Below are 23,490 nucleotides of genomic sequence, written 5' to 3'. Positions count from 1 at the left end.
CCCTCAATACGCTGCCCTCAACACTCTGCCCTCAACACTCTGCCCTCAACACTCTGCCCTCAACACTCTGCCCTCAACACTCTGCCCTCAACACTCTGCCCTCTGCACGCCCCCAACACTCTGCCCTCTGCACGCCCTCAACACTCTGCCCTCTGCATGCCCTCAACACGCTGCCCTCTGCACGCCCTCAACATGCTGCCCTCTGCATGCCCTCAACACGCTGCACTCTGCACGCCCTCAACACGCTGCCCTCTGCACGCCCTCAACACTCTGCCCTCAACACTCTGCCCTCAACACTCTGCCCTAAATACTCTGCCCTCAACACGCTGCCCTCAACATGCTGCCCTCAACACGCTGCCCTCAACACTCTGCCCTCAAGACTCTGCCCTCAAGACTCTGCCCTCAACACTCTCTGCACTCAACACTCTCTGCCCTCAACACTTTCTGACCCTGCCCCAGCTCAGCGCCCCTCTGTGTCTGCAAGAACCATGTCCTAGAAGCTGACTGACCCTGCCCCAGCCCAGCGCCCCTCTGTGTCGCAAGAACCATGCCCTGGGAGCAGACTGACCCTGCCTAAGCCCAGCGTAGACACAGAGAAGAGGCTGACAGGGAGAGCTCCGTGCTCTAAATACATATTTGGAATTTTTGCAGTTTGCCAACTCCAGCTGGAAAGCAAGCGCCGGCTCCAAGTGCTCTTGTTATTCAGTTCATAGACAGCTAAGCGGCCCAATTTGCTGACATAAATCATGGGCATGAAATGTATCCAGTCTCTCAATTAAAAGTTTTAAATATAATTTAAATATAATATACGAGTCTATCTCTCAGCACCCCTGCCTACTTGATCTCATAACAGATATTAGTATGCCCGATACGAGAGCAACTCGCAACAAAAAACAGAAGCCGCAAAAAAAAAGAGAAAGAAACATAATCGTAAACCGCCGGCGAGTGGTGCATGCGCGCGCGCCACTGCCACCATATGTCTTGAATTATCTCCGCCGTGAAGGCTGAGATAATTGAAGATATATGGCCTTCTGATGCACGTAACAGACACCAATAGGCCATAGGCGGAGCTACTCGACCGCCTATGGCCTATTGCGTGTTGTGTTTCTAAAGCACACGCACACAAAGGCCAATAGCAATGCACGTAGCATAAAAAAACACAAAAAACCACGAGCAGCCTGGAATTCGTTAGGTACGTTTTCGGAAGCCCTGAGAAAAGGACTCTTAGGCCAGTGGGACGGTAGGCCCGAGCCCTAAAAAGGACGAACCAGCAACTCAGTGTGGGTCTTATAGGCCTATCTCCCCGCTTAATATTGAGACTAAGGTCCTTGCGAACGCCCTGGCGATCTGCCTGCGGACAGTATTGCAACAGTGGTTCATCCTGATCAATCGAGCTTTATGCCACACCAGGGAACGCGCTTAAATCTCCGACACCTTAATGGAGTACCATATGCAATAGGGGATTCCTTTGCTGAAACAATGGCGCTGCTGTTAAGCTCTTGTATGTGGCCCCTGTAGCGTGCATGCGTGTCAATAATACAGTCTACCGAGTCTTTGCCGTCCGACAGGGATGTTCCTTGTCTCCTATGATCTTCACACATGTTTGGGTTCACCAGGACCTCTCATATGGGGTATTCCAGTTGATCAGGAGTGGGATGTGAGAATCTCCGTCTACTCAGGACGTTTTGTTATATGACACGTAGCCAGCCTTCTCGAGTGAATGAATCCTACACATTTTTCACATACTTGGAGATTATTCAGGATATAATATTAACTGGAAGAAGTCCTTAATATTCCTGCTGGTGGCAGGGACCCTGCGGCTGCACACTAGGTGCACAGTTAGGGTGGCACTACATAGCTTTAAATATTTGGTTGTGTTCATTACAAGAGAGCACAGGCAGGAACATACTCCCGTAATTAGATCTTCGCTGGGATGCCCCACACTTGCGGGCGCTCCCGCTCTCCTTACTGGGCTGGGTGGCCCTATTTAAAGTGATGACCCTCCAGGGTCTCCTGTACATTGTGCAAAAAATGTCCTTTAAGATCCCACCAGACATTTTTTTTCAAAAGATAGTCTGAGAACTTCGCCTCCTGTTGTGGGATGGTGGCACGTCACACTGAGTAAGTTGCAGAGGGGAGTTTATTAAGGTGGACTGGCGGTCCGGAGCATTCACAAGTATTACTGGGTCACGCAGCTGGTGGCAGTCAACAACTGGGTTGTTGCGGACTGTGAGGATCCTTCTTACCGGGTAGATAGATTGGCCATGGGCAAGAGAGGTTACCCCACCCCGGTGCTGTATCGAAAAAAGTATGAGTGCACCCTAACTACTCATACCTAAACATTGGTAAAGGTGTGGAAAGAGGCTACCAAGTGTTTAGGCTGAGAAGGTAAGCTGACTGAAATTACTCCACTGTATGATGGTGATCTCGTAAGTGCAGCGGGAGGATTGCAGGGCTTCAAAAATGGGGATTGATTAGCTTAGAGCGGCCGGGCGATGTGTGAGGCGACAGGCACTTGTGTCCTTCACGATCCTACAACAAAAGTATGAATTAGGTGACTAAAAACGGTTCAATCAATCATATCAATCATAGGCATTTATACCGCGCACTACTCACCCGGAGGGTCTCAAGGCGCTATGGGGGGGGGGGGTCCGCTCCTGCTCGAACAGCCAGGTCTTGAGCTTCTTCCTGAAGGAGAGGTGGTCTTGGGTCAGGCGTAGGTCGGTCGGGAGGGAGTTCCAAGTCTTGGCGGCCAGGTGGGAGAAGGACCTTCCTCCTGTTGTCGCTCTGCGGATGCGGGGGACGGCTGCGAGGGCATGATTGGTCGAGCGGAGATGGCGTTTGGGAGCGTAGAAGTTGAGGCGGCTGTTGAGGTAGGTCGGGCCTTGGTTGTGTAGGGCTTTGTGTGCGTGGGTGAGGAGCCGGAAGGTGATTCTTTTGTTGATCGGGAGCCAGTGCAGGTCTCTCAGGTGTCTGGAGATGTGGCTTCGTCTGGGACGTCGAGGATGAGTCTCGCCGAGGCGTTCTGGATCCGCTGGAGTCTTTTCTGGAGCTTGGCGGTGGTTCCGGCGTGGAGGGCGTTGCCGTAGTCCAGTCGGCTGGTGACGAGGGCCTGGGTGACCGTCTTCCTGGTCTCGGTGGGGATCCAACGGAAGATCTTACGTAGCATGCGCAGGATGTTGAAACAGGACGAGGAGGTGGCGTTGACTTGTCTGGTCATGGAGAGGGAGGAGTCCAGGATGAAGCCCAGGTTGCGTGCGTGGTCTGTCGGTTTGGGTGTGTTGCCCAGGGCGGGGGGCCACCAGGAGTCGTCCCAGGCGGAGGGTGAGGAGCCCAGGATGAGGACTTCCGTCTTGTCTGTGTTCAGTTTCAGGCGGCTGGTCGTCATCCACTCGGCCACGTCTTTCATCCCTTCGTGTAGGTTGGCTCTGGCGGTGGCGGGGTCGTTGGTCAGGGAGAGGATCAGCTGGGTGTCATCGGCGTAGGAGATGATGTTCAGGTTGTGTTGGCATGCGATGGCTGCAAGGGGGCTCATGTAGACGTTGAAGAGGGTGGGGCTGAGCGAGGAGCCTTGGGGAACGCCGCAGATGACTTCCGTGGCTTCTGATCTGAATGGGGGCAGGCGAACTCTCTGTGTCCTTCCGGCGAGGAAGGAGGTGATCGATTCCGACGTTGCTGAGGCGCTGCACTAGGGTGCGGTGGCAGACAGTGTCGAATGCCGCGGAGAGGTCCAGTAGGATGAGGGCCGCTGTTTCTCCGTTGTCCAGCAGGTTTCGGATGTCGTCGGTGGCAGCGATGAGGGCGGTCTCGGTGCTGTGGTTGGCCCGGAAGCCTGACTGAGATGGGTCGAGGGATCCAGTCGTCTCGAGGAAGGCTGCCAGTTGCTTGTTGACGGTCTTCTCGATGACTTTGGCTGGAAACGGGAGGAGCGAGATGGGGCGGTAGTTCTTGAGTTCGGTGGGGTCCGCCGTTGGTTTCTTTAGTAGAGCGCTGAGTTCGGCGTGCTTCCAGCTCTCAAGGAAGGTGGCGTGTCGAAGGAGGTGTTGATGATGTCCCGCAGGTGGGGTGCGATGACAGCGTCGGCCTTGTTGAAGACGTGGTGAGGGCAGGGGTCGGTTGGAGATCCGGAGTGGATGGAGTTCATCGTGTGGATGGTGTCTTCGAGGTTGATCGGTGTCCAGGCGTTGAGGGTGGTGGTGGGGGGCGTTGGTGCGGTCGTGGGGAGCGTTGTTTGTGTGCTGAAGCTGTTGTGCATGTCAGCGATCTTGTTGTGGAAGTAGGAGGCGAGGGAGTTGCAGAGGTCTTGCGACGGGGTGATGTCGTTGATTCCGGCGTTGGGGTTGGAGAGCTCTCTCACGATGTTGAAGAGTTCCTTGCTGTTGTGTGCGTTGTTGTCCAGCCGGTCCTTGAATGCTGTTTTCTTGGTGGCGTGGATCAATTGATGGTGCTTTCGGGTGGCGAGCTTGAGGGTGGCCATGTTGTCCGGTGTTGGGTCTCTTCTCCAGGCTTTCTCTAGGGCACGGCAGTTCTTCTTGGAGCTCTTGAGTTCGTCGGTGAACCACGGGGCCTTCTTGCTTCCGAGTCTGCTGGGCGGGGTCCTCAGAGGGGCGAGTTGGTCCGCGCAGGTGCAGATCCATTTCGTGAGGTTGTCGGCGGCTTGGCTGGGGTTCGCTGAGCTGGCGGGAGGGTGCTGGCTCAGGGATGCGGCGAGTTGGTCGGCTGTGATCTTGTTCCAGCTTCTTCGTGCAGCCTGTTGCTGGTGGTGGTGGACCGTGGTTCTTCTGAAGGTGAAGTGGATGCAGCTGTAGTCCGTCCAGTGGAGTCCAGTGGCGTGGCTGAAGGTGATGTCTTTGCTGGACGAGAAGACGGCGTCGAGTGTGTGTCCGGCGAGGTGGGTGGGGGTGGTCACCAGCTGCTTGAGTCCGAGGGTGGCGAGGTTGTCAAGCAGGGTGGTGGTGTTGTGGTCGTTGTTGTTCTCCAGGTGGAAGTTGATGTCCCCGAGGAGGATGTAGTCGGCGGAGGGGAGGGCGTGCGGGCTGATGAAGTCGGCGATGTCTTCGCTGAATTGAGTGCGTGGTCCCGGGGGTCGGTAGATCAGGGTGCCCCTGAGGGTGGTCTTGGGGTCGGTGTGGATCTGGAAGTGCAGGTGTTCGGCGGTTGTCAGGGTGTCGTCGGTGTTGGTCGAGATGCGGATGCTGTTCCTGTGGATGATGGCGATACCTCCTCCAGTCTGTTTGTCGCGGTCTCTCCGGAAGATCTTGTAGCCCTCTGGGATGGCGATGGCGATGTCGGGCGCTGAGGAGGCGTTCATCCAGGTTTCCGTGAGGAAGGCGACGTCAGGAGCTGTGGTGTCGAGGAGGTTCCAGAGTTGGACGGCGTGTCTGTGGACGGAGCGGGTGTTGAGCAGGATGCACTTGAGGTGGTTGCTGCTGGTGTTCGGCTGGGTGGGCGCTGATGCAGTGCAGGTCCGGATGCAGGTGAACTTGCAGGGCTGGCAGGTGAAGGGTCCGTGGGTGCATCTCGGGGTGGCTCGGTAGCATCCAGGGGTTCGGCCGGTGTTGAGTGCGTTGAGGGTGGCAGCGTCGTACGTCCGGCGGGTGGGCTGGGGTCTGCGGGGGCCAGGGGTCCTGGAACTTGGCGCGGTCCAGGAGCGGACGGGCGTAGACGGGCTTACCTTTGGCGCACCTTCGGCGCTCAATCGGTGCTCCCGCTGCGCGCGTCCGCTGCGCGGTCGCTCTGGGGGCGTCATAAGAGGGGAGCCGGGAGGGAAGGTCTGCGGGGAGGCGGGGAACGCGGGAACCAATCAGCAGGCGGGGGGGGCGGGGTCTCGTGGGAAACCGGCGGGAAAAGCCTGAGGGCTCGGCGGCGGCCCTGCGGTGGCTTGGGCGGCGCTGGGGCGGCTCTGCGGCGGCCCTGCGGCGGCTGGGGCGACGTGCAGTGCGAGGCTCAGGCAGCAGCTAAGGAGGAGCAGGCGGGGGTGTGGGGGCGACCAGGCCAACTGTTCTGACATTTGCAGGTGGCCACGCTCTGCAAAGTCACATTCGGGAAGGGGGGCAGTTGCCTGATGCATCCCTACTGGAGGACCAGCTGCTAACTAATCCCCTGACCGAAAAAGCAATCTCAACCATCTATAGGAAGTTGATCTACAATTCTCTGGATGCCTTGGGGACGCGGAGAGCTGTGTGGGAGAGGGATCTAGGCAAGCTTGGCGATGGCGATTGGGTTGAGGCCATTCAGGGTGTCAGGGAGTTGGCAATTAGAAGTAATTTTTGTCTAATTTAACTAAATATACTGATACTGCCAATTCTATTAAAGGGCAGCTTGAACTCAGAGCTCAACAACAGACTCGATTGAATAAATGACCAGCACACTGCTTATCTTGCCAAGACACAGGTACTTTGTAAATCTCTTTTTATTCAACTAGTGCTCAATCGATAGTGTTGACACCGAAAATACGGTGCACATTAGTGAGAGTGATTAGACCAAAAACACAAAGTCTGCAAATATAGAGTGAGTAACATAGCTTGGCTTGTCCTGACACTCCCTGGCCAAATCCCACTACATAAAACTAGATTGCCCTTTATCGAAGGCAGGTAGTCCTCCCAAGGTTCTGGAGGTCGCTGGGCTGCAAGACGACTTGACTTTTGGTTCTGGATCATCCAGGGATGCAGACAGGCCAGTAGGACTGGGACCAAGACAATAGTTCTCTACAGATCCTCACCAGCAGAGAAGGCTGCAGTGCCCGGCTCATCTTAGGTCGTCAAGAACTGAAATTCAGGGTCTGGGGATGCCACCTAAAATCTTGATTTAAGGGTGTTACAAGGGAGTGACAGGTAGAGTCTAATGGGCCCCTTTCCTGGGGTGTCTATACCCTCTATCATGCCCACCTCCTGTGGGAAGGGGACACAGTCCTAGCCCTGATTGGATAAGTCCCATCATCTTCCCATCTTCAGCACCTGAGGGGTGGAGTTGACAGAGGGTGCGGTGGCGCACCTCCTGCTCTATCTAAGGTTTCCCACCTGTCCTTGCGCCTAAAAGGGGGTGAGGCCAGGATGATCGCTTGCTCCCTCTAACAGAAGAGGCTGGGGTTGCATTACCAGGGTGGCAAGGCCTTTGAAAATCCCTGCCACAGATGGCTCTGCCTGACCAGGGAGAGGTGTGAATATCTCCACCCAGGAAAGGCATTGTTATCAACCTCAAAATGCACAGGCACTCTCTCCATGAGGACAGAACACTGTCTGGTGGTAGCAGGCTGGCTCAGGCCAGTCGGTGACCACACTAAGGATTGGTAGATCTTAGGGGACCCCTCTAAGGGGGATGTATGACGTTACCACGCATACTTTTACAACGCATACCTTTACAACGAAACTATAACAACGCAAGTACCTTTACAACGCATGCCTTTACAACGCAGAGGGTCGTGGACCTTGGTCAGCGGACTCGATAATTCTCGCTTCGGTGCTTACTCTAATCAGGGGTTCCACTCGGCAACTCTGGGCATTAGCTTGCCTAATCTCCACAACGGCCCCACCAATTCCGGGGAGGCCTGGCTCCACCTTGGGGACTCCCAGCAAGGGACCATCCCACAGGGAAAGCCAGGACGAGTTCCCCAGAGTTATACAGCGCCGGGACGCCCCGTTGCTGGGGCAGCTGTGCGCTTTACAAGTATACTACCTTTACATTTACATTTACAACGCAATGCCATTACAACGCAAAAAAAGGTAAGTATATAATATAGTGTACTTTAATTTTTTTTAATTATTCAAATTTTAATTTACTATTCTAACTCCTGGGGGGAGTAATAGTAGGGTAAGTGCTGGATAGTGTAGGGGTAAAATTTACTATTCTAACTCCAGGGGGGTGTAATAGTAGGGGAAGTGCTGGATAGTGTAGGGGCAAAATTTACTATTCTAACTCCAGGGGGGTGTAATAGTAGGGTAAGTGCTGGATAGTGTAGGGGAATAATTTACTATTCTAACTTCGGGGGGGTCTAATAGTAGGGTAAGTGCTGGATAGTGTAGGGGTAAAATTTACTATTCTAACTCCAGGGGGGTGTAATAGTAGGGTAAGTGCTGGATAGTGTAGGGGTATAATTTACTATTCTAACTCCAGGGGGGTGTAATAGTAGGGTAAGTGCTGGATAGTGTAGGGGTAAAATGTACTATTCTAACTCCAGGGGGGTGTAATAGTAGGGTAAGTGCTGGATAGTGTAGGGGTAACATTTACTATTCTAACTCCAGGGGGGTGTAATAGTAGGGTAAGTGCTGGATAGTGTAAGGGTAAAATGTACTAATTACTTTTTTAATAATTAATATTAAATTAATATTTTATTTAATTATTATGAAAATTTAATTATTTCTTTAAATAAATGTACACTATATTATATACTTACCTATACTTACCTATATTTGCGTTGTAATGGCATTGCGTTGTAAAACCATCTGCGTTGTAAAGGTACTTGCATTGTAATGGTTTAGTTGTAACGGCATTGCGTTGTAAAAGTTGCGTTGTAATGGTTGTATACCCTCTAAGGGGCACCCTGTGTGCAATTTTTAATAAATCGGACACTGCAATCAATGCAGTTTTAATATGCTCAGATGTTTGGTATCAAATATCCCATATTTCAGAGAAACCTTCATGAGGCTGGGGAACTCGTAATGACAAGTGTCCAGCCAATGTGCTTACTATAGAGCTTGCCTGGTCACTTGCAATATTCAGGAATCGACAAGGACATTGCAGTAGATATCCCTAAAGCAGCATGCACTATAAGGCCTGCTAGAGGGGTGTCTTACCTATATCTATGGGCATCGCATACAGGGATGTGTGGCACGTCGACTCTTCAGTTTTGTCTGCACCAAGACACACAGCTGCAGTGGCAGTATGTATGTATCTATGTATGTATGTATGTATGTATGTATGTTTGCATGTGTGTATGTGCGTGGTGAGGGGTCCCTTAGGGTGGCATAATTTGTGCTGCAGCCTTTAGAGACCCTCTTAAACAAGGCCTTTGGTACCAGAGGTAATCTTTTACTAGGCACTTATATGTGAGCTAATGGGGTGCCAACCGTGGAAACGACAGGTACACTTAAGGGAAGGAGATCGGGCTCAGGGGACCTGGTTGGCAGGGACCCTGTCCACTTCCAGTAAATACTATATCATTTTCCGGTTAAAAAGTGAAGGCTAACCATGTCCAAAACAGGCCCTTTCCTACATTAAGACATTTTTCCTAGGACAGCGAAACCTCTACAGCAGGTCTTGCTCACAGTCCTTATACTGTGACTGCCACTACTGGATATTAATCTTGAATTTTTAAAGCAGGGCCAGGATGTGGACAGGAGCCAATGAACAGGAGGGCAACTCACCAGATAATAGAAGTCTTCTGTCTTCACACTCACTTAGAGAGAACAATAACATCCCATGTATTGCAGGACAAAGAGGCCACAACCCTCAGTGAAACACTCACCTTTCAGAGGAGATTCGTTAATAAGAATAAAATGAACATAACAGGTCCCTGGGGACCCCACAGATACACCGTTACTACCAGTACCATAAATGCTTGGGGTCCCGCAGGTAAACCTAACAGTGCTACAAAGTCTTAGGGGCCCTACAGGTAAACCTTTCCTAACCCAGTGCTACAAATGCTATGTGCTCAGTGCAGCAGGACTGGGCGCTCTAGGGCAGCAATTAAGTTGCTTGGCATTCATCTACCCTTAGCTAAGCCACGTGATAAAGGCAGTAGATCAGGATGATTCTCCTCGATCAGAAGTAGCTCTCACTATCGAAAAGGTGAAGACCCTGGTATAACACAAACGCAGACTTGCGGTTAGGCTCTACCACGACATGTAGTAAACTATTAATTTATGTATCTGTAGGATTAGATTGCATTGCAAGTTAATTCTTATGTCAATATTTTCCGCACACAACATACAACATAGATTCCTCACGTGCATACCCTGATGAAGGAGAACCCCCAAAATGAATTGGGGCAGACTGAATTAGAATTTTTACTTGGGGAACAGTGATTTTGAAAGTGATTCTATGAGAATAAATATGCTTAAACTGGAATACAGGTGGATTTGCTCCCAAGGGAAGGAGACATAGATGCACTTTTGCGGGTACAAGCTGTGGAGCAGGAGACACAGACCAGATCTAGTCTAGAGCTATACAAACAACTGTAGCCAAATACATCTCCCTTCTGGAACGCGATGAGTGGATTACATAAATACTACAATAATGAATGAAAAGTACATGGCATGCATAGACAAGGTTTGCTATGTAACCTCTGGACTCCTGTAAACCTAAACAAACACCAGTAATCAGACACTAGGGACATCACCTGAAGCTCCTAAGATTTTCCTTTTGTTTGGTATCTTGTTTTTGGGAGGTGTGTTTTAGGATAAGCTATGTTGGGTGTGTGTGGGGTGTGTCAGGTAGCCCCTGTGGTAGACAATGGGATAGAGGATAAGGAGTGCCATGCCATCCCTTCATATATTTCTCCCCTCCTATATTCACAGTCCCCTTTTACCAGTTGTCCGATTTGCTGTTATCAAGAAGTGGAGAGAGGGGAATCGGCAGGCGGCCCCTTTAAGCCGGAGCTGAGGACGGACATCACAGGATACACACTTGAAGAAGGCGGGGCGGAGAGCGCGTCAGGTTGCTCAGTAGTTAGTCCAGCTACACGTGGCATGGGAACGCGAGGCGGAAAAACCAGCGGGGAAGACCGGAAAGACAGAGAAGGACTAACAGCCTTACGAGAGAGACAACCAGAGCCCAGGGGAGGTCACAGCTTGTCGGCGAGCAGAACACCCGAACCTGGCGGAGGAGGGAAAGCCGAAGCAGAAGACCAGACCTCACTGAAGGTCGCGGAGTCACCACGCCACGGCCCCGGAAGGACATGGCTCTTCCAGGTGCGTGGGCGTCTTCGGGGCTTTTGGAAAGGGGCTGAGTCAGAGAGGGACGGGAGGGGAGGCTGAGGGGTGAAAGGGACCAAAGGAAAAGGAAATAAGTGAGATGGAAATAAAGACAAGAGCAGAAATCATCGGCTACTCTTTTTGTTTTGGTTGCTCCAACCTCTACACCCTCCCTTGACATTTATGCATGGCTATTATTTATCCCTCACATCCTCCCTTGGCTAAACCATAAAGCAAAAACACTTACCTGGGTCTTTTCCTTCTGTCCGAGGGACGACGGCGGCCGAGGCTCACCTAAGGGACTGATGTGGAAGACCCTGTGGGAAAGAACAATATAACAGAGACAATCAATCATTGTGATTTCCTGTAATACTAATAAAAAGTACATACCAAGAAATTATTCAATGCAGTGTGCTCCTTCTTGACCGACTCTTCTACAACGGGGAGCTACATACTTTCCCTACAGGGATTGGGAGACAGAAACACAAAGACCAACAGACACACACAGACACACACACACGGGAAAGCATAGTAGGAAAACGCTATATACAGTTTTTATACGCTTGCATATGTACATTGTTTTAGAAAGATGGTGGAACAATTTATTCTGTTCAATGTGCTTATTTTGCTAATTACTTTTATCTGCTTCTATTATCATTGCAGTTCGGGTTGGACTGTTCCCATGAGGCACAGGGTCAAGACTGATTTGCATATGGCCATGTCTGAACTGGGGTGGCATGGTGAGCAAAATAATGATGGATTTACCCAGATCTCTTGACTGAGGGTGAATGTTTTGATTTGTTCTACATTCCGTCCATCAATTGTGTGTCTTTTGCATTATTATAATTGTAGCACATAAATTCTATACAAGAATTACGATGGTTAAATTAATAATGAAAATGCTAATGTTATGTTATTTTAATTTGATATCGCACACGAATTACCCCTAAGCAGAAACTACTTTAAGGAGAAATTTAGGATTGGTACGTAGAACCACTCAATTTTTGTGAAGTTGAAAGAAAGGCTCTTGTATAGGTAATGCCTGAAGTTCATCAACTCTCCTTAGTGAATTTATCGTTCTGAGGAAAGCAACTTTCCATGATAGGAATTGTAACGGACATTTGTGCATTGGTTCAAAATGCGGGCCCATTAGCCTTGTAAGGGCTATGTTTAAATTCCACTCTGGAGCAGGGGGAATACTTGGCGATATAACCCTATTTAATCCTTCCATGAAGGCTTTAATCACTGGTACTCTGAAGAGAGATAGGTGTTGTCCATTTTGCAAGTATGCAGCTACGACTCCCAGGTGTAAACAAATGGATGTGTAAGTTAATCTGCATTGCTGTAAATGCAATGGATAACAAATGATGTTCTTCACAAACAACAAGAGCAATTTGACTGTGACCTGGTTCGATAGGAAACACCTGATTTCAGAGTGGGAAGGATGACATAAAATCACGTAGTACGTAACAATTAAGACCGATATAATTGCTAACAAGATGCGGGTTGTAGCAGTGCAGAACATCGGACTAAAATGTCAAGAAGTTTACACGGTCAATTCAGCAAGAGTGGGCAGTTTGCCAAGTAGGATGGTGTGACAATCGTTTCAGCATATGTCACGGTAAGCCTAATATGATTGAAGTGGACTTAAGGGCAGGTAGAAGTGAGGGTTGTTGCGATGATGAAATTGAGCCTCACAGATACAGGGCAGTGTATTATGAAGCACGGTTTTGTTAAAGATAGGCAATGGCTATTGAGGGCATAAGAATAACGCCTAGGAACAGGTAACAGCTTGGGGTGGTGAGATGACGCAAGGTAGCGCCACATGTATGGGGCAGCATATTGCAAAGTATGATTGTTGTTTGGCAAGAGGGCTAGCTACGGAGGGGTATAAGTTCAACGCTGAGTGCAACTTGATAACTATCAAAATGTGGAGTGCTATTCGGTTTGCAGTACGTTTCATGGACATTTTTTGTTTGTGTATAAAACATATTAAGAATGTATATATTTTAAAGACATGTGTGTAAAGTACGTTGATGGTAATGCACATGAATTTGCTTGCTTTTTAGATGCCCCTGACGAAGGGAAATCTCCCGAAATGCATTGGGCTTTTTAATAACAATAAAAAAAACGTGACATATGGCAACCACCTCTCCTTTGTTTTTGGGAACGTTTCAGCTTGGAAGTAGAATGAATAAAATGGATTGAAGCAAATGAAAAATGGTTAAAAAGAAATTGAGCAAAAAAAGGATTAAGCGAAGTAAAAAGAAGAAAGCATTAATTGATTGGATTCATTCATTCACGTGGCTGTGCAGCCTACATGGGATCAGAAACTTGGTTCCTGTTCTGTCTTTTATCTGCACCTCCTGGACTCCTCACATTCCTATCGAGAGAAGATCCTGCCTCCTCCTCATTAGTGTTGTTTCAGTAACTGCTTCTATCACGTGTTCATGTTTCATTGACTTGTATTAGGAGAAAAGTGCATAAAAATACATTGTGTAGCATTAGCATTATATACTCCAACTTGCTTTAGGGTGGATGCTCTCGTCCATTGCAAAGACAATTGTCACTTGTTAGTTTGCTTGGCCTTTTGCTATTTTTGCATTAAATGTATGATAGATGTGTTGTGTTTTATTTTACATAGCACAAGAGATGCTGAGGAAAATGACAGTCCAGTATACACATTCTTCATATAAATCAACTCACAGTATACTGTTTTGGAGGTTCAGTCCTAAAGACATTATCTCTAACTGAACGCAGGCACCCTAGGAAGCATGTGCTTTTCAAACCAGTCGCCCTCTGATGCGGCGTCCTTGCTATTGGACAAGTCAATATGTCCTGAATTTTAGGAGGGTTACCGTATCTAGTGCACTCTGTTAGACAGCGCTCACCTGTGGTAGCAAGATGTTAATAGGCACCTTATCACCTATGCACGATGCAGGGCATTGAGTTACAGAGCTCCTCACGCTGTGGAGAAGATTAGGTCACATTTACTCGTTTTTCCATATTTGGTCCTGATGAAGTGCCACCTGATTGCTCCATGACTACACAAGGCATGAAAAACGTTGACCTGAAGTATAGACCCCAGCTTACCAGCAGGTCCATTGGTGTAAGCTTGAGGAGTCGTCCCCATGTAAATGTGATGGTTTTTCAACCCAGGATAATGCACATTTTTTGTTCTTCTGTTCTTTCTATTGTGAACCTCGCACTCGATATTTAAAACCAATCCTGAAGGAGATGGGTTTCATGCAGTACAAGCTTGCATTGTTATACTTACAGATGATGAATTCCCCTTTAATTATGTATTGCACTGCTAGTTTTTTGGCCGCATCTGTCAGATGTAAGAGATCAAGGTTAAGATTGGAATTACAATTGAGGACAGATACCTAAATTCATGTCTACTGTACTGGTGAGCGCAAATTGTAATGAAGTTTATGGAAATAATGCCCTTTTAACTTGTTTTTTAATTCCACTTAATGTTTAATACTGTATTAATTGATTTTAAGATATTTTGAATGTGTGATATATGGTGTAGAATACTTTTATGATTTTAATTAATCGAATAAAGTGGACTTTGACTGACTGACTGACTGACTGACTGACTACTCACATGACTTGAGTTGTTGAGTCTTCCATGCTCTTGTCTCCTCCTCACATAGAGTGTTCGGTGCTCCTGTTCTTCTAACACAAGTGCGTGCACTGGCTTGGGTTTAACTAAGTGCGTCAGAGCGCTGCTTGCAGAGCAGACTGCTCGCTGCTATTCATCCCGCGCCAGGCAACAGTATTTAAGGGTGTGTGGTAAAACAATATTATCTACGTTTGAGCACTCTGGGCTTCATATTCCACCGGTGAATGACAGTATAATAGCGTTGTGTGATGGAACGTCGGTTTTGCAATGCTGTTGCTAAGTGCCTAATTACCTACAGGTAATGACATCGCTTGAAGTGTTTGCCTTATAAATAAGTTCCTTTCGTCGACAAAGAGGGTGTACTTAGCCTGAAGAGGTGAAAACACTTCCAAAAATAAGCCCTCTGTACACATATTGTGTTGTGAAACAGCAAGACATTTGCCATTTATCCAACGAGCGGGTACTTATAGCAATAGTTACACAGCGGATGCCTCAACTGGTTTTTGTCACGTGGTCAAGACCGTTTGTACAACTCGGAGGATTTAAACAAGGAAATTACTGGGTCAACATTGGTGTCTTCTGTCCCACTTAGGACGTTCCGGAAACATAAAGGACCGATCGTGCCATAAATTAAATTCATATCTCCCGCAAGTGCAAAATGTTCATTATTCATAAAGCACAGAATTGTGATGCGCCCAAAGTTACTCGCATCCGACATCGTGTACTTTACACAGCTTAAGAGTAACTTATGCACTTGTGAGTACACTATGCACGGGCGAGTGAGAGAGAGTAGGGAAAAGCAGGTGGGCATTCAGAGGCGAAACCCGAGAGTGGCGAGGCTGGCAGTGCAGACTAGAGGAACACCCACAGGGCTGGTTCGAAGAGTTGGTGTCCCCGGCTGAAAGAGAATGCACGAAGCCCCTCTTTGATTTGCATACACTGACACATTGAGGGGCTGTTTGCATCTCATCAGATGACCCTGCTCCAGGAACTGCTTGGTGCAGACCTCTCCTGTGCTGCAGTCATAACCAAATCTCAGTGTCAAAAGCAGTAACTCTGCTATCTGCTAAAAATAAACATCTTTCATCTGCATGATACAAGTTTACTTCCCTGTAGACACATTAGCCCTCTATACTACTTTATGACTTAAAGCGTGACTAGACAAAACACAGACCTTGAAGTTTGCATGCAGTTCCTTGAGGCTGGTTTATAGCTCACTGTGTTATAATTGAAGGATTGCAATTTATGACCTGCAAGTCATAAAAAAAATCTCGGTGTCAAAAGCAGTAACTCTGCTATCTGCTAAAAATAAAAATCTTTCATATGCATGATACACGTTTGCTTCGCTGTAGACACATTAGCCCTCTATACTACTTTATGATGAGGTAAAGTGTGACTAGACAAAACACTGATCTCAGCAGCAATAGCCGCCAGAGTTACCTTACCATTATTATTATTATTATTATTATTCCATGAGATTCCATGAGATTTAGATGGCACACAAAGCTCTCAGCCGCAGGTGGCTTGATCTCAAAAGATATTTTAAAAAGCAGCCTTTGCAACCCATTAAGCCACAGCATATTTACTGTCACATTTCTACTTGTTTCCTATTTCTTTGTGGAAGACTTTTAAAAGCAAGTGTATTAGAGGACTGTCAAACTGCTGTTCATGACTCATCCCCTCATTACTTAACCCTCTGTTTGTTGCCACATCTGGACCCCCAGTTTATGGGTTCCCGAAGTAAAGTCTTTCCAATTACAGCACTGAACACTAATCTTATTTCTGTTAGTTTTTGTGAACGCGACTCGAATGTACTGGAGCGCTCTAGGTGAGAACCAGTTACACGGCACAACCTAGTACGCCAGGCAAATGTTGACTCGTTTCACTGAATACATCTGTCTGAGCTGCGTGTATGTTCAACAGACCCCCACAAGCCACTGTTCCTTCCCAGTGCGATGGAAACCGCTCCTCGCAAAGCATTACAGTAAATTAATGCACAACGCGTTTTCAATGTAGAACACAGACCAGACAGTGAAAAACCTTAAAATTCACGTGTCACTAGACACTGTAATAACGCGGAGCTGCGGTAAAGCGCTATTATTCAGGCGGATTCTAAGATTTAAAAAATATATATTATTTTACCTCACTGCTGATGAATGGGCACGAGCTTTTAGATAACACATGCTTAACGGAAGGTAGTCCTTGCAGTGAATTGTTTCAGAAAGCAAACAAGAATGGGCTGCCACCAATTCTTTAGAGATATTTATTTACATGAAAAGGAAAACCAACGCTGCAAGACATTCTGCCACGAGGCTCGGGTTATGCAGCACTAGAAGAAAGTTACACCGAGTGTGTCTGGCGCTGTATTATATCTCCAGCATTCACAAACTCGGTGATTAATAGCGCGGTTCCTCAGAGACCGGCACTTACAGACCAATAAAAAACAAACAAACCCTCTCCCTCCTCCCACCCGGACCTCCGTGCACCCCCTCCCCGCGTTCCCACCACTAATAACATAGCCGTATATTACCTGCCCCCCCTCACTCAGCACGGCAGCCCCCTGTCCTCAGTCGTCACGCCAAGAATGCGGCAGCCGCAGCCTGGAAATTCCCATTGTCCGCTCGCTGAAGCCATCCGCACAAAAAACGAGGCGCGCGACGCGATCCGATTCTTTGGACAGGAGCAGCAGTGAAAGATGATCTGAATCTGGTCAGAGGGACCCTGTGGCCCTGCCTACCGTAAGGTTCAGCCTCTAAGTGACGTCAGGCGGGCACACGCACTTCCGCGCAGGCGCAGAGTGTTCTTGGCCGCTTCTCTGCTTGCTGATGGCATACAAGAGGCGTTGGACGGGACGAGAATAGCCCAAGGGACCCGGTGAGTGGGGTCGGGGGCTGTGTGTGGGAGTGGGGTGGGAGGAGGGGTGCGTGTGTGTGTGCGTGTGTGTGCGTGTGCGTGTGTGTGCTGTGTCTGTGTGCTGACTTGCTGGGAATCTGAGGCAGGGGATGTGCACGGCGCCGGGCTGGGCGTGCGCGCCCACAAGGTGAAGTCGACGCTCGTGCCCGGCCCCTGTCTCAGATTCCCAGGAGACGGGTGACAATAGTTGTCGAGCTAGACATGCTTCGCATGTGTTCTAGCTCGACCTAAAAAAATAGTTTTATATATCACTACGTGCAAAAACCATAAATCGATAACAATATGACGTTGCAGAATTATGACCATACTTTAAACTGGCATCATGAGAAGGATACCGCTTCCGCTCGTTTGAACGATATACTTAACATGTTTGTTCTTATCTTTTAAAATTCTTTTTTAATCATTTTATAGGGATATAATATTTGTATTATGACATTGTTATGGTTTTAAATAACTTAAACAATAAAGATTACTTACTTTAAAGACCTGGCCAAGCCTCATTTGGCTGCTGCCGGGGCCCTGGCCGATGATAAAGTGCCTCCAGGCCGGAACGTGGACGGCGTGCTCAATGCTTAGTGGTGCCGGGAGATGTAGTTCCTCACCCCTGTCAGTCACAGGTTTGTGGCAGACAAGCAAACAAAGATTAACGGGCTCCCGTTTCAGTGCAAGACAAATTGCCCGAAGCTCTAGAAGGTTGACTTGGAGCCCGGACTCCGCTGGAGTCCAGTGGCCTCTGATCTCCGCCTCTCCCATGCAGCCACCCCACCCCAGAAGTGATGCATCTGACACCATTGTGAACTCTGGTTGGGGAAGGGAGGGGGGCCTGCCGTTGACCCAATTGTGGTTCGTTAGCCACCACTGCAATTGGCGTGCAGAGCCCTCCGTGATCTGGATACAATCGGAAAGATTCCCCTGATGTTTTGCCCACTGGAACTTCAGATCCCACTACAGAGGCCGCATATGCCACCTGGCATAATCTACCAGCAGGATGCAGGAGGTCATAAGGATCATTCTGACTGAAACCTAGGATAGAGGCTTAAAGATCGGAATCATAGCCCGAATATCCCAGACTCGCTGTTTGGAAGGATAAGCCCGAAACTGCGTTGTATCAAGAACCGCTCCGATGAAAAGGAGCTTCTGAGAGGGAATCAGGTGTGACTTTGGCACGTTGATAGTGAACCACAGCGAATGCAGGAGGTCCGCTGTAGTCTGGAGGAGGGAGACGACAGCCTGGGGCGAGCCCGCCTTCAACAGCCAGTCGTTGAGATACGGGAAGACGTGAACCCCTGATCGGCGCAGATGAGCTACAACCACCGCCATCACTTTCATGAGCATCTGAGGGGCGCTGGTAGGGCCCCAAAGGGGAGCACGCTAAACTGAAAATGCTCATGGCCAATTAGTGAACCGTAGGTAATGCCTGTGGGCTGGCAGGTCGGGAATGTAGAAATAGGTGTCATGCAAGTCCAGCGCTACCATCCAGTCTCCAGGGTCGAGGGCAGACAGAACCTGAGCCAATGTCAACCTCTTGACATTGGCTCAGGAGGAAGTGGTTGACGTCCCTCAAGTCTAAGATAGGACGCAGGCATTTGTCCTTCTTGGGTACCAGAAAGTAGTGGGAGTAGCAACCACAACCTACTTCTGGCACAGGGACGCGTTTGATGGCTCTCTTGGCCAGAGAGCCGCAACTTCCTGGCAGAGAAGGGCCAAGTGATACTCCGACATGTGATGGAATTGAGGTGGCATTGATGGAGGAGTAGTCTCGAAGGGGAGGAGGTAGCCCCTTTGGACTATCTGCAAAACTCACCTATTTGACAGGAGGTTCTGCCAGTGGGGGAGGTGATGGCGAATCCTGCCGCCCATTGGCCCAGGAGGGTCGGGCTATGAAGGTTTAGAAGCTGCTGCAGAGGGGGTACTGGTGGACTGGCCCCCACCTTGGCCCCTGACCACGACGCTGCGTCCCACGTCCCTGGCCACGCAGAGGCTGAACAGTATACGCAGGCCTGTGGCTCTGGGCGGAACATGGTGGGACATCCCTTCCATAGCCACAAAAAGAGCTAAAAAGCAGACTGCGCTGGGCGAGAGTTAGTACCAAGGCTTAAGGATCATTCTTAGCCCTAGAATCCTTAAAAAGCTTGAGCGCGTTGTCCGCTTTGTCACCACACAAACAACAGCCATCAAAGGGTCTGTCCAAAAGAGTTGATTGGACATTGCCCGAAAAGCCAGTAGACCTTAGCCAGGCAAAGCGTCTCAGTGCTAATGACGTTGAAATCGTCCTGCCTAGTGAGTCGGCGGTGTCCAGCCCACATCGTATGTGAACTTTGTTGCACTTCTCCCCTCAGCAGCTGCAAGGGAGAGCACGGCCCGTGACTCTTCCGGGCACTGAGGCAGTACCTGCGAGACAGTGTCCCACACATAGTGGGTATAACGGCCCAAGAGACATGCAGTGTTCACAGACCTCTGTCCTAAGCTGGCGAAAGAAAACATCTTCTTCCCATGATGGTCCAGCTTCTTGGATTCCCTATCAGGTGGAGCAGTAGGGAATGCACCATTGGAAGTAGAGGCTTGGACCACCAAGCTCTCAGGAGTAGGGTTTTGGGAGACGAAAATGGGGTTGCCCGGGGCAGGGCGGTGGGGTGGGGCAATCGTCCTATCCACAGTAGCCCCTGTGCTGGGCTTGGACCAAGGGCCCAGAAGGATGTCTGTGAGGGCCATATTGAACAGCAGCAGGAGCTCCGAAGAGGCCGCTGATGGTTGATGGACCTTGGTCAGGAGGTTAGTACTGATTGCCACCATAGGAAGCTCAAGGTTTAAGGCCTCAGCCACCCTACGCCACACCACTGCGTATGATGCAGCCTTCTCTGTAGCCAGAGTAGGGGGAGAAAGCATACCAAGGTCTGGAGAAGTGTCCAGAGCACTGGCCACACCAAACTCCTCTCTCCAGTCTGGTTCTTCCAACTGGTATGCTAGAGGGTCCACAGACCCCTCCTAGTCCTCAACTTCCTCTGGTTGCCATTCAGGGTGATAGTAAACACCAGGGTAGAACAAGGGTACAAAAGTACCGGGTGGTGCCGGTATCAGCGTCCGTTCTGCTCCGTGTCCATGTCGAGCGGGAGGCCGGGGTAGACAACGGTTGGGGACACAACCTGCAGTGGAAGGGGTGGAGGTGTCGTCAATGGATTAGACGCCGGAGGTGGTGTCGTAATGTCGACCAGCCCCAATCCAGATCCAGGAGTTGATCCATGGGAGCACTGCGGAGCCGAAGCCGCCAGCATCGAAGGCCAAGAACCCCCAGCCGAGTCTGCAGGGTCCGAAGGCGCACTGGCCCAGTAGGGGCACAAGCAGCCCCCATGCTTACTCCTTTTGTCGGTTTAGACTCCATCAGAAAAAGCAGAGAAGTTTTTGGATGTTTATTTTAGATACGGTTAAACATGGTCTAAACCAGGAAATTCAATGGGAACAGGCCATGTGATACAATACCAGTTAAATTACCATGGTAAATCAATCACTGACCGAAGGCCGAGTGCCCATGGCATGGAAAAAGGCATCAGTAAGACCTATTAGGAAGAATACTACAATCCCTTGGACGGATTTGTCTAATCTCAGACCGATATCCCTACCTCCATTCATGGGAAAGCTCACTGAAAGACATGTAAACAAGCACCTTTCGAGCTATATATCGAACAGGCCGGCAGTCTAGACCATTCGCAATTTGGCTTTAGGCCGAAGCATAGTACTGAGTCGGCACTGTCAATAACGGATGATCTACACATGTACCAGGACAGGGGTCATTCGGTAGTCCTGGTACTGTTAGATCTGTCGGCAGCGTTCGACACTATATCTCATAATATTCTGCTCGAACGGCTTGCTAAGATCGGTCTTGTGAGTACAGCACTGGCCTGGCTAAGAAGTTTCCTATCTAACCGGACTCAATCGGTTAAAATGGGCACATTTCGCTCGGTGGAAACTGAGATTACCAAGGGGGTGCCACAGGGCTCTTGTTTGAGCCCAACTCTTTTTAACATCTACGTGGCCTCCCTGGCTAAAATCTTTAGAGAGTTCGGTTTCATCCCAGTATCATACGCGGATGATACCCAGCTCCTGTTTCCTTTTAAAACTCTTACCGACGAAGTGAAAACATCTTTTTCCAATGGCATGAAGGCAGTAGCAAATTGGATGACTTCTAACTGCCTCCAATGCAACGTAGGCAAAACGGAGGTTGTATTCTTTGGGGAAGCGCAAAGATCCTGTGGACCCCGGACTGGTGGCCGCAAGACCTTGGCCCGGTCCCAGACCCTAAATTGGTTGTGAAAAATCTAGGAGTGCGCTTGGATCGTGAACTCTCTTTTAAGCAACATTGTAACATCATTGTGGGTTCCTGCTTCCATGTCATCGGCTTGTTGCGAAAGGTCTTTCCCCTGCTACCGGACTTCACCAGGAAAACCTTGGTGCAAGCTCTGATACTTAGTCGTTTCGACTATTGTAACGGCCTCCTGTTATCGGCCAATGATGGAGTACTAGCCAAACTCCAGATGATTCAAAATACTGCGGCCAGGCTGGTATTAAATGCCCCCCCTAGAACACCGTCAAACCCTCTCTTGGAGAAATTGCATTGGCTCTCAGTCCGTAACAAGGTAAAATTTAAGACCTGCTGTTTAATACACAAGAGCCTAAATGGACTGGGGCCATCGCACTGGAGAGATAAATTCATTCCATACAACCCGGTTAGGTCCCTTAGGTCCAGTAACCAGCTTCTCCTGAGAGTGCCAGCTGTGAGAAAGGCCAGACAGGGTGGCAAGACCCTATCTGTAGTCGGTCCGATTTTATGGAACAAGTTTCCCCTTGAGCTGAGGCAATGTTCTGAACATCTGAGCTTCAGAAAGAACTCAAAACATTCTTGTTTCAGAACTAATCTGCTATCCACTGACTGCTTGACCATGCTTCTGGTATTTTGGGCGCAGAGATACTCCGGAAGGAGTCGATTCAAGCGCGTTATAAACCCGCAAATAAATAAATAAATAAATAAATAAAACCATCCATGGCGTTTGTTCCAAATTCTATTTTTTGCAATTCCTATATACTATATACACCTCAGCAAAATACATCTATTAGTGGCACATGTTTCATCTTCCACCTTATTTTCTTCAGTCTTACTATTATCTTTCATATTTTATTCCTTTATTTATTTATTTTTCTTAGCTTTATATATGTAGCAGTTACATACCTGCGCGTCGCAATTAATCATCATATACTGTCCTTATCATCGCTTGCCACGGAGTTCCCTGTTAGTACACGGCCTAGTCAATTCGGATTAGGTCGGCAACACTACACCACCCAGTCAATTTGGATTAGGTCGGCCACACTGTATAAATACATGTGTAGCACGCTATGACTACATTGCTATTCACTTTCCTGATTGCAATACTGTTTCAACAAACAGATGCACGAATACTGCTTCATATAAGGAGTGACATTGCTCTTTATATTATGAAAATTGATTCATTTTAGCTGTGTCACAGACAGTATAAGGTGGTAATATTGCGTAAAGTTAGGCATTGTGCTTCACATATATGTTTTTTACATCGTTCCAATAAAGTTTTGTCAAGGTACACATACGATTGGCCATCTTTTACCATGTGATACACCCGCTGCAGGTCAAAACACCTTAACCGGATCACGCCAGGTTTAGTTTCCGATAGCAACCAAAAAAATGCCAATACTGATACCATTCAAACTCAAGCAATTATCCCACACACCAGATGACCTAAACACTCTGGTTGAAAATAGTAGAATTCTCTTTTTCTTTTTCAAGTACACTTTTTTACTTATTAGTTATTATTTTCTCTTGATTTGTATTGTTTACATTTATAAACAATGATTCATTAACAAAAAGATAACTAATAAGTAAAAAAGAGTATATGAAAAAGAAAAAGAAAATTCAACTTTTTTCATCCAGCGTGTTTAGGTCATCTGGCGTGTGGGATAATTGCTTGAGTTTGAATGGTATCAGTATTGGCATTTTTTTTGGTTGCTATTAGTATA

At 48.5% G+C, this 23,490-nt stretch overlaps 2 protein-coding genes across 2 annotated transcripts in view; both read right to left on the bottom strand.

Moving 5' to 3' along the window:
* Window positions 1-23,490, bottom strand: part of LOC144806426 (uncharacterized) — a 557,808-nt gene that overhangs the window by 437,781 nt on the left and 96,537 nt on the right. The gene's annotated exons all lie outside the window — the stretch shown is intronic.
* The window catches only part of LOC144806427 (uncharacterized), a 71,331-nt gene that overhangs the window by 10,298 nt on the left and 37,543 nt on the right, over window positions 1-23,490 (bottom strand). The window contains exon 4 of the mRNA XM_078672794.1: window positions 11,158-11,227. The gene's annotated coding sequence lies outside the window, so the exon portion shown is untranslated. The remainder of the gene's footprint in view (window positions 1-11,157; window positions 11,228-23,490) is intronic.

The sequence above is a fragment of the Lissotriton helveticus genome, assembly GCF_964261635.1.
Source record: "Lissotriton helveticus chromosome 1_1 unlocalized genomic scaffold, aLisHel1.1 SUPER_1_unloc_7, whole genome shotgun sequence".
Lineage (NCBI taxonomy): Eukaryota > Metazoa > Chordata > Amphibia > Caudata > Salamandridae > Lissotriton > Lissotriton helveticus.
Note: the sequence above shows the minus strand (reverse complement) of the source record. Positions and strands in the feature narration are given on the sequence as shown.